This window comes from Hyperolius riggenbachi, chromosome 6, assembly GCF_040937935.1.
Source record: "Hyperolius riggenbachi isolate aHypRig1 chromosome 6, aHypRig1.pri, whole genome shotgun sequence".
Classification (NCBI taxonomy): domain Eukaryota; kingdom Metazoa; phylum Chordata; class Amphibia; order Anura; family Hyperoliidae; genus Hyperolius; species Hyperolius riggenbachi.
The window spans coordinates 36,085,651-36,101,776 of NC_090651.1; the positions used below are offsets into that span (position 1 = coordinate 36,085,651).

The window sequence follows — 16,126 nt, forward strand, 5'->3', positions numbered from 1 at the left end:
GAACCTGTAAGGAAAAAAAGTGCACCTATAGGGTACTTTCCTTGGGAGTGGGAAGCCTCTGGATCCTAATGAGGCTTGCCCTTTCCTCCCAGCGTTGTCAGCCGGCGAAAATACACCAACAAGCGGAATTAGCTTTTTCTGCCTGAGCCCGAAAGAAAGCCGCTACTGTGCCTGCTCGAGGCTCACATAGGATTGTTATGATCCTGGAGCCCAGGCGGCAGGTAAGAGGTGGACGGGAGAAGCCTCATTATGATGCAAAGGCTTTCCTCTCCTGAGGTAAGTTCCCCCAGGGGCTTTTTTTTTTCTTACAGGTTCTCTTTAAAGTTACAGTTTTGCTTTAATAGTCTAATCAAATTAGCTTTGCCATCATGTACAGCCAAAATGCCTGCTAGGTCAAAGGCAATAAATGCTCAAAGGATACATGAGGGCAGAGGTAGGTGTGAATCTTAAAGGGAATGTCCCAGGAATAATAAAAAAAAAATCTATTGACCCGGGGCTTCCTCCAGCCCCTGGCTGCCGTCCTGCGCCCTCGCCATAGCTCCACTACTAGCCGGTGGCCCCGCAATCCCCTCCGCTGCAGATGTTGACCTCGCCAGGTCGGCATCTTCTGCACCCGCGCAAGACACGCTGACGTGATCCGAACTACTGCGTCTGCGCAGTACACTCCAGATGACATCAGCGTGACCGCAAGCAGCTCTCGCGCAAGCGCAGTAGATGCCGACCTGGCGAGGTTGAAGTCTTCACTGGAGGGGACTCCCGGGTCAGCGGCTGGGAGCAGAACTGCGGCGAGAGCACGAGACAGTTGCAGGGGGCTGGAGAAGCCCCGGGTAAGTAGCTTTTTTTTTATTCCTCGGACAGTCCCTTTAACTTACAGTGGGTTGCAAAAGTATTCGGCCCCCTTGACATTTTCCACATTTTGTCACATTACTGCCACAAACATGCACCAATTTTATTGGAATTCCATGTGAAAGACCAATACAAAGTGATGTACATGTGAGAAGTGGATCGAAAATCATACATCATTCCAAACATTTTTTACAAATAAATAACTGCAAAGTGGGGAGTGCCTCAATACTTTGTAGAACCACCTTTTGCTGTAATTACAGCTGCCAGTCTTTTAGGGTATGATTAGCCGCACCCAGGCTATGCATATACATAGGTTAGGATTTAGTTAGTGTTAGGTCCCCTCCCATGGAGGATTGACTTCTTCGCAGTGGGAGGGACGAGTACTTAATAGGTTGCATGCAAGCTGTTACGGAAACCTACATCCTCCAGTGGTAGACAGGTCATGTGTATGCTAGGTGTGTAATTTATCCCACAAGTGGGGCTTGCACTCTTTTGCAGGTAGGCACTTGTCTGTTTTTAAGTAGCGCTGTTCATTTCCTTGCTTTGCACATCTAGAGACTGAAATCCTTGCTCATTCTTCTTTGCAAAACAGCTCCAGCTCAGTCAGATTAGATGGACAGCGTTTGTGAACAGCAGTTTTCAGATCTTGCCACAGATTCTCGATTGGATTTAGATCTGGACTTTGACTAGGCCATTCTAACACATAGATATGTTTTGTTTTAAACCATTCCATTGTTGCCCTGGCTTTATGTTTAGCGTCATTGTCCTGCTGGAAGGTGAACCTCCACCCCAGTCTCAAGTCTTTTGCAGTCTCCAAGAGGTTTTCTTCCAAGTTTGCCCTGTATTTGGCTCCATCCATCTTCCCATCAACTCTGACCAGCTTCCCTGTCCCTGCTGAAGAGATGAACCCCCTGAGCATGATGCTGCCACCACCATATTTGGCAGTGGGGATGGTGTGTTCAGAGTGATGTGCAGTGTTAGTTTTCTGCCACACATAACGTTTTGCATTTTGGCCAAAAAGTTCCATTTTGGTCTCATCTGACCAGAGCACCTTCTTCCACATGGTTGCTGTGTCCCCCACATGGCTTGTGGCAAACTGCAAACGGGACTTCCTATGCTTTCTGTTAACAATGCCTTTCTTCTTGCCACTCTTCCATGAAGGCCAACTTTGTACAGTGCATGACTAATAGTTGTCCTATGGACAGAGTCTCCCACCTGAGCTGTAGGTCTCTGCAGCTCGTCCAGAGTCACCATGGGCCTCTTGACTGCATTTCTGATCAGCGCTCTCCTTGTTTGGCCTGTGAGTTTAGGTGGATGGACTTGTCTTGGTAGGTTTACAGTTGTGCCATACTCCTTCCATTTCTGAATGATCGCTTGAACAGTGCTCCTTGGGATGTTCAAGGCTTTGGAAATCTTTTTGTAGCCTAAGCCTGCTTTAAATTTATCAATAACTTGATCCCTGACCTGTCTTGGACCTGTCTTGTGTGTTCTTTGGACTTCACGGTGTTGTTGCTCCCAATATTCTCTTAGACAACCTCTGAGGCCCTCACAGAGCAGCTGTATTTGTACTGACATTAGATTACACACAGGTGCACTCTATTTAGTCATTAGCACTCATCAGGCAATGTCTATAGGCAACTGACTGTACTCAGATCAAAGGGGGCCGAATAATTATGCACACACCTCTTTGCAGTTATTTGTAAAAAAATGTTTGGAATCATGTATGATTTTCGTTCCACTTCTCATGTGTACACCACTTTGTGTTGGTCTTTCATGTGGAATTCCAATAAAATTGATTCATGTTTGTGGCAGTAATATGACAAAATGTGGAAAACTTCAAGGGGGCCGAATACTTTTGCAACCCACTGTACCTGGGGCTTCTTTCAGCCCCTAGAAGACTCTGTGTCCCTCGTTGCAGTTCCAAAGTCATGCATTGTTCTGCTGTCCCCTTCATAGCGTCCGGCGGCTTCTGCGTATGCGCCCTTTTTCAGTCTTCTGTTGTCCCCTTCTTAGGGCCTGAGCCCACTGATGCAGTTCTGTCCACTTTTCAGTTACACATCAATGGTAGATGCTCAAAAGCGGACAGAAGCGGATACAACTGCGTCAGACCTCATTCACATCTAGCCAGCATAGATGGCCGTGCGATCAGAAAGCAACACGTACGATCGCACGCCATCTGCGCCGCAACCCGTTGATCCCATCCATTGACAATGATGGGTCAGCTCTGCGCTTGCGGGCAAAATGCAGGCAGCAGTACGCAAGCGCATTATAGCGCATCGTACTGCTGCGCAGTGCCTTTGATGTGAACGGAAGAAGGGCTGTCTGTGCCCTTCTCGCATATCACCACGTCATATGCGCTTCCAAATGCGAACGGAAGCGCGTATGTTGTGAACGAGGCCCTTAGAGTCCCTGGCACCTGTTTTCCGCATATGACGTTAAACCAGAAAGTCATCACAGCAAATCGGAACCTTCCAAATCTATCAGCTAATCAAAATGATCACATGCTTCTCTGTGAGTTCTCTTAGGCCCGGTTCACCTTTGCGTATACTGTACAAACGGAAAGGATGTGAATGGATCCAATGTTAATCTATGGATCCATTCACATGCGTCCGTTGGTACGGGTACGTTCCGAACGCTCCGGCCCCGGATCCAAAAAATGCCGCAGGCCCTAATTTTCCTCACTGTTCTGCTTAGCGGAACGGATCCGGACAAAAAATACTGCAGCATTGGGGGCAATTGGAAACGGAATGTGTATTCACACTAGTGAAGAAATGGACCGTTCCACGGGGGATGGGGGCATGGGCCAACACAAACCTGAGCGACGGGAGGGTGAGGGAGGGTGCAGCAGCTGGGCGAGTGGGCTAGGGAGGCTTAATACATACCTTATCTTCATAGGCAGCCGGCGGTAGAGGCTTCCGTCTTCTTCCGCGTCATGTGACTAGTCACATGATGCGCTGTGTAGTCACAGCGGAAAAAGAGGAAGCCTCTACCGCCGGCTGCCTATGAAGATAAGGTATGTATTTGCTGAGTGAAAACGGATCCGATCAATCATTGTTCAGATCCCTTTTCACTATGTGAACTGGCCACGGACTGAGCCATCCAGATCCGATGAAGCGGAGACCGGATCTGCTCACTGGATCCTTTTTGGCAGACAACGCTGATGTAGACAGGGCCATACCTAATTATGACAATGCATACATTCTATTTTTACTGCACATGCTGAGAAGAGCACAAGTCCATGTTAAAATCCAAGTCCAAATGTCCATGGTCAGCTTTACCCAGGCCTGTCATTTAAAACAACTTCAGAATCCCCCTGTGCAGCAGCAACAGAGACCAGACAGCACCTCCACCCTGACACCTGGGCCGTGACGTCACGCAGGTGCCGCCCCGCCCCTTCTGTTGCTAGGGCCAGTGTTTGCGTTCCAAGCTCTGAGTCACGGACCGATCCATCTGCACCGCATTGCGGGGGGAAAATCACAGCCCGTGAATCACAAGAGACCAGCAGATAAAACCGGCCTTCCTTCATGATCGTCTATTTCTGAACAATAGCCGCGGCGTCCCCGGGGACGTTCCCACGTCACGGCGGCAGCGCATGCACCCCTCTGTGTGCCGGCGAGTGGTACGGTCCCGCTTTGCAGTAACCTCTGCTGTCCGGTGATAACACAGGGGCAGACGGAGACCCTCAGCACCGGGGACAGCGACCGCCTCCTCCATCCGGGGTGACCCTGCTGGTGAGTGCACCTCCCCCTTACCCCCCTACAGGGAGCAGGAGAGGGACAGGCGGAGGGGAGAGGGCAGATCAGCATGAATCAGCATCATCCCCATCATCAGCATCTGCTCCTGCCAAGATTGTAGCACTCAGCCCTACAGAGCTAGCATCATACCCAGGCTGCTTACATCAGGAGATACTGATACTAAGATCCATCCATCTGTCTATCTCTCTTCTCTATTATCTCATACATTATATTTCCCTTCTCTATTCATATATATGTATATCCTGTTTCCCAAATTACTCTGAGAAGCTTTTGTTACAGTTCATTAAAGCCAATGAAAATAGTGTCTAACAGTGGCGTAGCTAAGGAGCTGTGGGCCCCGATGCAAGTTTTACAATGGGGCCCTCCAAGCACTCTATAAATAACAATTGATATAGTGCACCAAAACCTGCCAATGGCAACTACAGTGTCATAGGTGCAAGAAGCGGAGCAGTGCTTTTCAGCGCTGCTAGCTTTGGGCGCAGCCAGCGCCGCCATAGACTGTAATGGGAATCAGTCTATAACGGCGCTCAGTGAGGAAGGTCGGCTCCGTCAGAAGACGGAGCCGAAGTTGTTTAAAAAACACAATAATTCGGCCTCCAGCAATCGCTGGAAGCCGAATTATTTAATTCCCCCACTATCCATGTCGGCCTGGAGGGGGAATAGTAATTAAAACGCCCCGGACTTGTGCAGAAGCAGGACCAGCCATTTAACAGCTGGATCCTGCGCCCAAGTCTACCAGCGCCGTATTCAAATTTACGCGCAAGAAGGGGATGGGGAGCAGTTTACACTATTCAAAGTATCTATTGGTGTAATTGCCTTCTTAAAACAGAAGGAAATTTGCAATAATTCATTTATAAGTGAACATTTGTGGTTACCCACAATGCACTACCACTAAATATGCAACTTATCCCTTTTCGCCCTTGTTAAGGCAAGCAAGCATCCAGAACCGCTGGTGTATAGCAAGCTTATAGCTTTAAGTTTTAAACAGCCATATCAAACCCACATGTAGACAGCCTGTTTCGGACTTTTGGTCCTCATCAGTACATGGCAGGGATTGATAAGGCTGTATCTATTAAAGGGATTATTATGAGCACAGGACCAAAAGAGAGCTAATACTGCAGTTCAGGGAGGGCCCCTCTGGCCCAAGGGCCCTGATGCAACTCTGCAACCCCTATTGCTATGCCTCTGTGTGTATATATATATATATATATATATATATATATATATATATATATATATATATATATATATACATATACACACACACACACACACACACACACACACACACACACAATGTTTCCCCCCAAAAGTACCCTGAAAAGCTTTTATTACAGTTCATTTAAAAAGTCAATGAAAATAGTGTCTAGGCAGCTGGATCAGCTAAAAATGGGGCAAAAAATGGTGTGCAGCCATAGGCGCAAATGATAGAAGACGCGATTAGCAGCAATGGTCAGAAATAATCAGGCACCATAATTACTGCTCATTACCGCTAATCATGGCTTTTGCTGCGGGGTAGTTTATAGGGTGGAGGGGGGGGGGGATTAAGGTTAGGCATGGCGACAGTAAGGTTTAGGCGGGAAAGGGGGGGGGGGAGTAATGGTTGGGAATGGGGAGTGGAAGGGGGATTGGTTACGGTTGGGAATGGGGAGTGGAAGGGGGATTGGTTACAGTTAGGCAGGGGAGTGGAAGGGGGATTGGTTACAGTTAGGCAGGGGAGTGGAAGTGGGATTGGTTACAGTTAGGCAGGGGAGTGGAAGGGGGATTGGTTACAGTTAGGCAGGGGAGTGGAAGGGGGATTGGTTACGGTTGGGAATGGGGAGTGGAAGGGGGATTGGTTACAGTTAGGCAGGGGAGTGGAAGGGGGATTGGTTACAGTTAGGCAGGGGAGTGGAAGGGGGATTGGTTACGGTTGGGAATGGGGAGTGGAAGGGGGATTGGTTACAGTTAGGCAGGGGAGTGGAAGGGGGATTGGTTACAGTTAGGCAGGGGAGTGGAAGGGGGATTGGTTACAGTTAGGCAGGGGAGTGGTTAAGGTTTGGCACCAGAAGGAAAGTGGGGGGGTCATAGGGTTAGGTAGAGGGAAGGTTCAATGTGAGAGTAAAAATAGGTTAGGTCATAGTGAAGTATCAGTAAAAAGATTACGGATAATTTACTATAGGGATTAAAGGGCACCGGAAGTGAGAGGTATATGGAGGCTGCCATTTTTTTTAACCAATACCAGTTGCCTGGCTATCCTGCTGATCCTCTGCCTCTAATACTTTTAGCCATAGCCCCCGAACAAGCATGCAGCAGATCAGGTGATTCTGACATGGTCAGATCTGACAAGATTATCTAAAAACATGTTACTGGTGGGATTCAGACACTACTGCAGCCAATCCGATCAGCAGGGCTGCCAGGCAACTGGCATTGTTTAAAAGAAAATAAATATGATGGCCTCCACATAGCTCTCAGTAGAGTAGTAGAATATTGGTAACATTACTGATATTCTACTAACATCAGTCTCTGTTTTTCATGCACCTTTTTATAGGTATGCCAGGCAGCTATGGGCTATGGTATACATGTAAAACATTAAAGACTATGGCAGTACGATAGAATGCAGCAAAGCAGACCCATCACCAAGGAGAGCAAACACCCTCAAAAGAATTGCCCTTATATTTTTTCTTTCTGGTTGGACTTGATGGACGGATGTCTTTTCCTTTGAACCGAACTAACTACGTAACCATGCGCTCAAAAGGACTCCCCACCACCACCCCCATAAAAAAAAAAAAAATTTAAAAAGAAATAAAGTCACAAGAAATCCATGATGCAATTAAGGGTGGAGAGTTATGATGATGTTCCAGAATGAAATGATATGACTATGTTTGAATAAATGTCAATATTCTCTTTATTCAAGAATACAATGTGGATTGTTGTTGATGGAAAAATAAGACATCCCCTGAAAATACGCTCTTACACATTTTTTGGAGCAAAAATTAATATACATTAAAGTGTAACTGTCGGGCATAAAATCAAAAATCAATTATTTATTTTTATCTGGTAATCAAGTAATAAGGATGCTAATCAGGTAATCCAAAACTTACCGTATTTTTCGGACCATAAGACGCACTTTTTCTTCCCCAAAAGTGGGGGGGAAAAGTACCTGCGTCTTATGGTCCGAATGTAACAATTGAGACCACCCCCAGGCGCCCACACATACACAGCAGCTGACCCCCTGCATCCACCGCACTAGCTGGTCAATAACCTGGGATGCTGTCAATCAGGGACGCTGCAGTGGCCAGACACGCTAACTTCCGACATCCACCACTTCCGACATCCACCGCATCACTTTACGCATCTGCTTCATCTCTTATCTTCATATGTTAGTATCAGTTGCCCGGCCCGCCGTCTAATTACATGGGGACGCAGTCAATCATAGCCGCTGCACCGGCCAAACACGCTGACCCCACGCCGTCCATTACACCAGCACTCGCTGTTCCTACTGTGTAATCTATTCAAACTACCGCTGGCCAATCAGGCGGGGGCCGATGGTCTTGAGGGCGGGACAAGGCTCTGCCATACTAGCCAATCACAGCACTCGTTCTGATCAGAGCGAGTGCAGTGATTGGCTAGTATGGCAGAGCCTTGTCCCGCCCTCAAGACCATCGGCCCCCGCCTGATTGGCCAGCGGTAGTTTGAATAGATTACACAGTAGGAACAGCGAGTGCTGGTGTAATGGACGGCGTGGGGTCAGCGTGTTTGGCCGGTGCAGCGGCTATGATTGACTGCGTCCCCATGTAATTAGACGGCGGGCCGGGCAACTGATACTAACATATGAAGATAAGAGACGAAGCAGATGCGTAAAGTGATGCGGTGGATGTCGGAAGTGGTGGATGTCGGAAGTTAGCGTGTCTGGCCACTGCAGCGTCCCTGATTGACAGCATCCCAGGTTATTGACCAGCGGGCATCTGATTAAAACATATAGAGGCAGAGGCCAGGCAGAAAACTGATGCGGTGGACGGCAGGAGTTAGCGTGTCTGGCTGCTGCAACGGCCATGATTGACAGCGCCATCATGTGATTGGCCGGCAGGCATCTGAAAGGTACATATGGAAGAAGAGTAGGTGATGCGCTGGACAGCGACCTGGACAGAGAGAGGGGACACAGGACTAACAAAGGAAGGACATGGGGGACATAGAATGGACATAGGTGGACACAGAAAGCATTGAGGAGGACACAGAGGGACACAAAAGGTAAAAGGGGGACCCAGAAGGTACAAGGGAGACATACAAATTTGGGGGAATTGGAGGAACAGGTTCATAAGACGCCCCTGTGCCATGGACGCACCAGGATAAGTATGTATATTTTTTTCCTGATTTTTGCCCTCTAAACCTAGGTGCGTCTTATGGTCCGGAGCGTCTTATGGTCCGAAAAATACGGTAAAATCTTTATTACTTTTCTTGCTGATAAATGATCATTCCCCAGTTTACCTGACTCTTATTTGGTACATTGCCGCACAAAGGAAATTGCAGGGCATGCTGGGTTGTCTTTTTTTTGCTTCTTTATTTCCCCTCAGACTTAACTAATGTACCGAAGCAAAAAAGGACAACCCAGCATGCCCTGCAACTCCCTTTGTGTGTATTAAATAAGAGTCAGGTTAAACTTGGGAATGATGATTTATCAACAAGAAAAGTAATCAAGATTTTAACTTTTGGATTGTCTGATTAGCATCCTTATTACTTGTTTACCAGATAAAAATAAAGAATTGATTTTTGATTTTATGCCCGACAGTTAGGGCCTGTTCAAACTATGCGCGTTCTTAGACGTTTTCAGGGAACCTGTCTGGGTACCAAAAACGCATAGAAACGGCTCCTAATGCTTTTGAATGGGCTAGTTCACATGTATGCGTATGAGACGCATACGTTTCTCATCCGCATTGCTGCACGCAGTTCTGTGCGTCACGCATAGAAACGGACGCAATGAAAGTCTATGGACGCGTATCAAAAACGCGTACTATTGCGTTTTTAGTGTCCGTTTTCCTCTGCGGTTCCCATAATTCTTTTTTTTCCCCTGGGTCACGTGTGTGTGCAAAACGCAATAGAAAACGCATTAGAACGCAAGAAAAACGCATGCGTTTTTCAACTTGCGTTTCTTTGATTTTAAACGCATTCTTCATACGCAGATAGTCTGAACAGGCCCTTACTCTTTAACCACTTTGGTACCAGCAGTCTCTGGCCCCTTAAAGGGAACCTTAACTGAGAGGGATTTGGATGTTTCCTTTTAAACAATACCAGTTGCCTGGCAGCCCTGCTGATCTCTTTGGCTGCAATAGTGGATGAATTACACATCTTAAACAAGCATGGAGCTAATCCAGTCTGACTTCAGTCAGAGCACCTGATCTGCATGCTTGTTGAGGGGCTGTGGCTAAAAGTATCTGAGACACAGGATCAGCAGGAGAGTCAGGCAAATGGTATTATTTTAAAAGGAAAAATCCATATCCCTCTCAGTTTAGGTTCCCTTTAAGGCCAAGAGTCCGCTGGTACAAAAAACAGGGCCTATCGATGTCACGCCGCATGGACCTGCTGCTTTCGCCAATCGCGTCGCTCTCCTGTCGCTGAAGCTCACTTGCTCTGCGATTGCTGTGACAGCAGAGCCCTGTGAGCTGGTTTGGATCCGATTTTATTGGCACCTGACCCTGTGATAAGATTGGCTCACAGTGATCACGCGGTCAGGAGCCAGTGAAATCGGCACCTGACAGGCTCACGGAGCTCTGGTGTCACACCTACAGCAGGAAGAGTGGGCTGCAGCAGCGGAAGAGTGGCGCAATCGGTGGTAGCGTGTGGCGGGGAAATTGAAATCTATGCCCTGGCAGGGATAACAGGTCCCAAACAGGGCATAGATTTCAACTAGCCTCATCCGGAAGCGGTTAATATATATTAATAGATCACAACTTTAATAAAAACCACTGACAGCTGAAGTGATTGACATTGATTTTCTCTTACAATGGCCTCAGTCAAGGTAGAGATATATTAGGCGGCAAGTGAACAAGGCAATCCTTGAAGGTAATGTGCTGAAAGCAGGCAGAATGGGCAAATGTAAGGATGTTTGCAATTCTGACATGGGTCAAATTGTGTTGACTAAATGACTGGGTCAGAGCATCTCCGATATGGAGGGAGAGGTTGCGCGTACATTTGAAATGGCCGTTGCCTTTTCCTGAAAACCCCTACACTGGAAACATGAGCAACGAACAGGACTAGAGTAAATAGATAGATCTGTACAGGAGTCCTACAAGAGGGACCAATGAGAAAGATAGGGTGACAGAGTGATTTAGTTCCAAAGAGGGACTGTTCCTCTGAAAAAGGGACAGTTAGTAGCTATGTACTGTATTTACCAAAGTTTGTGTTCTTTTGTTTCACAAAACATGTGCTTGTAAAATCAAATCAAGTTGTGTGCTGAAAAGTCAGTTCTTTTTCCATTATATACCGATTTCCAAATGTTAGCCACAGATGGTAGAACTTTGCGCTGGTTTGGAGACAATAATCGGAAGAGTGTGATATCGTGTTAACCATTGGTAGAAGCAGAAAAATGTAGAATTAAGTCCTTTCAGGGCCAGGCCGAGGCAGAGGCGAGAGAGGCTCCAGCCTCAGGGCGCAGTGTAGGAGGGGGCGCACAACTCACTCAGCTATCATCCCACTGTTTGAAGCAGAGACAAATAAGAAACAGGGATACATGGCAGATAACTAGAGATTAAGGTGTTGGGGGGTGGAAGGCCTGGGGTACCTCTTAGTCTAATAGCAATCAGTGTGTGATGGCTGGGGTGGGAGGGACGGAGGGGAGCACTTTAGTGTCTCAGCCTTGGGTGCTGGAGGACCTTGTCCCGGCTCTGAACCCTTTAATCAGCTAACTAGGTAAATTTCTATAGTAAAAGCTAAGTTGTCTTCACCAGAAATGATGGATCACACCATACACCGAACTCCACAAAAATCATGGTTATGAGACTGTATCTGTGCTTTAGGATATTAATGCTGGAGGAGGCATACTGGACCACATGCCAGGGACCGAGCTGAGGCAGAGGCTGGAGAGACGCCAGCATCTGCGCGCAGAACCATGAGAGGCGGGTGCAGAGCCATGACTGGTCGGCACAATATGAGAGCCCCCTCCCCTGCAATGGCCCTAAACAGTTAGGCCTAGTGCACACCAGAGCGGTTCGGCTGCGGTTTGCGATCCGCTTGCGGGTGCGGATCCGCTAGGGTAATGTATTTCAATGGGCTGGTGCACACCAGAGCGGGAGGCGTTTTGCAGAAATGCATACTCCCAGGCTGCTGCAGATTTTGGATTGCGGATGCGTTTCTGCCTCAATGTTAAGTATAGGAAAAACGCAAACCGCTCTGAAAAACGGCACTTCAGAGCGGTTTGCCAGGCGTTTTTTGTTACAGTAGCTGTTCAGTAACAGCTTACTGTAACAATACATGAAATCTACTACACCAAAAACGCTTCACAAAACCGCAAAATGCTAGCTGAAATGCTACAGAAAAAGAAGAAAAAGCGTTTCAAAATCTGCTAGCATTTTGCGGATCTGCTAGAGGTTTTTGGTGTGCACCAGGCCTAAATGCAGAGCCCGGAGCGGAGCGTTATGGCTCTCTCAGTACTGGAGTCTCTCTCCAGCCACATCCAGCGCCCCCTCTTTGTAACTCCTCCAGCGGAATCTCTCTCATTATGTGACGCTGCTGGAGGAGTCGTAGAACCTACTTGATACTGGGGTCACAACTGGCTACCTATACTGGGGAAGGGGGCTACCTAGTACTGGGGGCACAGCTGGATACCTATACTGGGAGGTGGGAACCTACCAAATACTGGGGGCACAGCTGGATACCTATACTGGAAGGGGGGAACCTACCTGATTTTGGGGGCACAGCTGGTTACCTATACTGGAAGTGGTAAACCTACCAAATACTGGGGGGACATCTGGTTACCTATACTGGGAGCGGGGAACCGACCTGATACTGGGGGCACAGTTGGCTACCTATACTGGAAGGGAGGAACCGATCTGATACTGGGGGGCACAACTGGCTACCTATACTGGGAGGGAGGAACTACCAAATACTGGGGGCACAGCTGGCTACCTATACTTGGAGGATGGATCCAACCTGATACTGTTTGCACAGTTGGCTACCTATACTGGAAGTGGGGAACCTACCAAATACTGGGGTACATCTGGCTACCTATACTGGGAGGAGGTAATCTAACAAATACGGAGGAGCATCTCGCTACCGTACATATAATGGGGGGAGGGGGGATGTAACCGAACCTAATTAATACTGGGGGCACCTTTGCCACCTATACTGGGGCGGGCACAATTCAGGGGAAGGGGGAATCTCAGCCTCTGGTGCTAAGGAACCTTGTTCCGGCCCTACCAGGGTTGTAGTGCTGTTGTGCGGAAGTTCTTCAGCCCCGTGTTGTACTGTGAATTTATTGTTATCATCCTTACTTTGATATACAGCATTACCTTCCGTGGCGCTGTACGTAGGAGAAATGCATTACTGCGGCCAGATGGGAAAGTGCTGATAACACAAAGTTGTGCAGCACACCATGCAGATGTAATAGCAAGGTACATTTACCAGGAGAGAAAGCCTTGCCACGTGAGCTTGCATCAGGACCAGGGATAGGAACAAGAGGCGGTAACATGAGCATTGCCGAAAAAGTGGGGTCTGGCTCTTATTGTCTTAGTCTGTCCAGGTGAACATTATTATTACCTGCTGTACCCCTCTCCAAACACATCCCATAAATTACTGTGCTCTATAATGAAGAGTTAGGCCCCTTTTACACTATCAATTGCTCTCAGTTATAACTGAAAGAAAACTGATTTTTAAAGTAATGCCCATGTTTCCCTATGGCACCTTTTACACTTAAAGGATACCCGAAGTGACATGTGACATGATGAGATAGACATGTGTATGTACAGTGCCAAGCACACAAATAACTATGCTATGTTCCTTTTTTTCTTTCTCTGCCTGAAAGAGTTAAATATCAGGTATGCAATTGGCTGACTCAGTCCTGACTCAGACAGGAAGTGACTACAGTGTGACCCTCACTGATAAGAAATTCCCCCTTTTTACCTCTTTGTTGCTCTCAGAAGCCATTTTCTGCTAGAAAAGTGTTTTACAGTTGGAACTTCTTACCCGTGAGGGTCACACTGTAGTCACTTCCTGTCTGAGTCAGAACTGAGTCAGCCACTTGCATACCTGATATTTAACTCTTTCAGGCAGAAAAAGAAAAAAAAGGAACACAGCATAGTTATTTGTGTGCTAGGCTCTGTACATACACATGTCTATCTCATCATGTCACATGTCAGTTTGGGTATCCTTTAAAGTGTTTTAACTGAAATCTTCTTCCCAATGCACTGCTATGGAAAAAACGCGTACCAACGCGCACTAACTCATACTAATGCACACTAACGCATACCAACTGATTAAGTGTAAATGGGCCCTAAGAGCCCTTTTGGATTATTTCACTAAATTGCGGTAAACTGCTGTGCATGGACAGGGCAGTATTACCCTTATTTTTCGTGAGTTACGCAATTAGTTATTAGTTACACTATTAGAGCAATCCGTGGTACTCGGAGCCGTTGCTACGGAACCATCAGTAACGCGTGTTACCTTAGCAACGGTCGCCGTAAACAAGTACTGTGGGTGGCACTAATAACTCGGAGGACTCGCACTGTCTGTGCTCTGTAGTACTACCGTGATTTGATGAAACAACCCCTTTTACACTTACTGAGTTGCGTCACGTTGCGTCGCTGCCACTTAGCGCACCTCATCACAATGGCCATTAAAGTCAATGGAGCATATTACACTTCCTGCAATGCACCTGCAGTGCTCTAGCTGACGCAGAATCTGCAGTATGTTATCACGCATTGTATGCGCCATCAGAAGCAATGAAAGTCAATTGTAATGTGATGACTTAAGCTGGAGTTGGGCTATATTAAAGCAGCGTTGCTGTGGCAATCGGCGCAAGGCTATAGGATAGCCAAGTGCTGTTCGGCTATGGTGGTTCAGAAGGCTCGGCCGCACACAGGTTTTTGCTAACTGGCTCTTGGATATAGTATAGTCAAGGGCCCGGAATGTAGGATAATGGCGGAGGCAGCGATGGGGGTAAGCAGCCATGCCCCACTTCGAATGTAAATTAGGGCTCTGTCACACAGGCATTTCAACTGTGTGCTCAGTGAGAGCAGTTACCAGGCAGCATCAAGCAGTTGTGAGAGTTCGACAGTCTTTTCACTGCCTATCAACTGCTCGTGTGAAAGGGTCCTTAGGCCTCTTTTCCATGGGCAGTTGATAGGCAGTGAAATGCATCCAGAGCTGGGACAAGGTCCTCCAGCACCCAAGGCTGAGACACCAAAGTGCGCCCCTCCATCCCTCCCACCCCAGCCGTCACACACTAATTGCTATTAGACTAAGAGGTGCCACAGGGCCCACAACCTCCCCAACACCTTAATATCTAGTTATCTGGCCTGCAGTCACTGATATGTATCCCCTTTTCTTATTTCTTTCTGCTTCATACACAATTAGGAATGACAGCTGAATGAATTGTGCTCCCCCCTCCTACACTGCGCCCTGAGGCTGGAGCCTCTCCAGCCTATGCCTCGGCCCGGCCCTGAATGCATCTCAAACTCTCACAACTGCTTGCTGCTGCCTGTTAACTGCTCTCTGCTGCCTTGCTGAGCACACAGTTCAACTGCCCATGGAAAAGAGGCCTTAGGTAGGTGAGGGGGAGGTTAGTGTAAGAGATAGGTTAGGGAAGGTGATAATATTTTCCATGTATGCGGGTGTGGGGCTGCCAGGGTCCATTTTCAAGCTGCGAACATTTGCATACAAAATTTCCAAAATCCCTCATCAACTCAGAATTAGGGCCCTTTTCCATGGGCGGCTGAACTGTGCGCGCAGTGAGCAGTGACCAGGCAGCAGTGAGCAGTTACCAGGCAGCAGTGAGCAGTTACCAGGTGGCAGTGAGCAGTTACCAGGCATCAGCGAGCAGTTACCAGGCATCAGCGAGCAGTTATCAAGCAGCAGGGAGCAGTTACTAGACAGCAGTGAGCAGTTACCTGGCAGCAGCGAGCAGTTACCTGGCAGCAGCGAGCAGTTACCAGGCAGCAGCGAGCAGTTACCAAGCAGCGGTGAGCTGTTACCAAGCAGCAGCAATCAGTTACCAGGCAACAGTGAGCAGTTACCAGGCAGTAGCAAGCACTTGTGAGAGTTCGACAGTGTTTTCTATCAACTGCTCATGGAAAATGGCCCTTAGGCCTCTTTTCCACGGACAGTTGAACTGTGTGCTCAGCCATCAGTTATCAGGTAGCAGTGAGCAGTTATCAGGCAGCAGCAAGCAGTTGTGAGAGTTTGAGAGGCATTTCACTGCCTATCAACTGTCCATGGAAAAGAGGCCTAACTAGCATCTCATTGACTGCCCCTAGTCATCACATGACTGTGGGGGCCACGCTTACAATGCAGACACACACGTATATGCCTTTTTGTGCTGCAGGACATTATTATTA

The 16,126-nt window shown here is 47.7% G+C and overlaps 1 protein-coding gene across 6 annotated transcripts in view; it reads left to right on the top strand.

The window, feature by feature from the left end:
• Positions 1-4,279: 4,279 nt before the first annotated feature.
• Positions 4,280-16,126, top strand: part of TTLL7 (tubulin tyrosine ligase like 7) — a 314,533-nt gene continuing 302,686 nt past the window's right edge. For all 6 annotated transcript variants that reach the window (XM_068239147.1, XM_068239151.1, XM_068239146.1 and 3 more), the window contains exon 1: positions 4,280-4,577. The gene's annotated coding sequence lies outside the window, so the exon portion shown is untranslated. The remainder of the gene's footprint in view (positions 4,578-16,126) is intronic.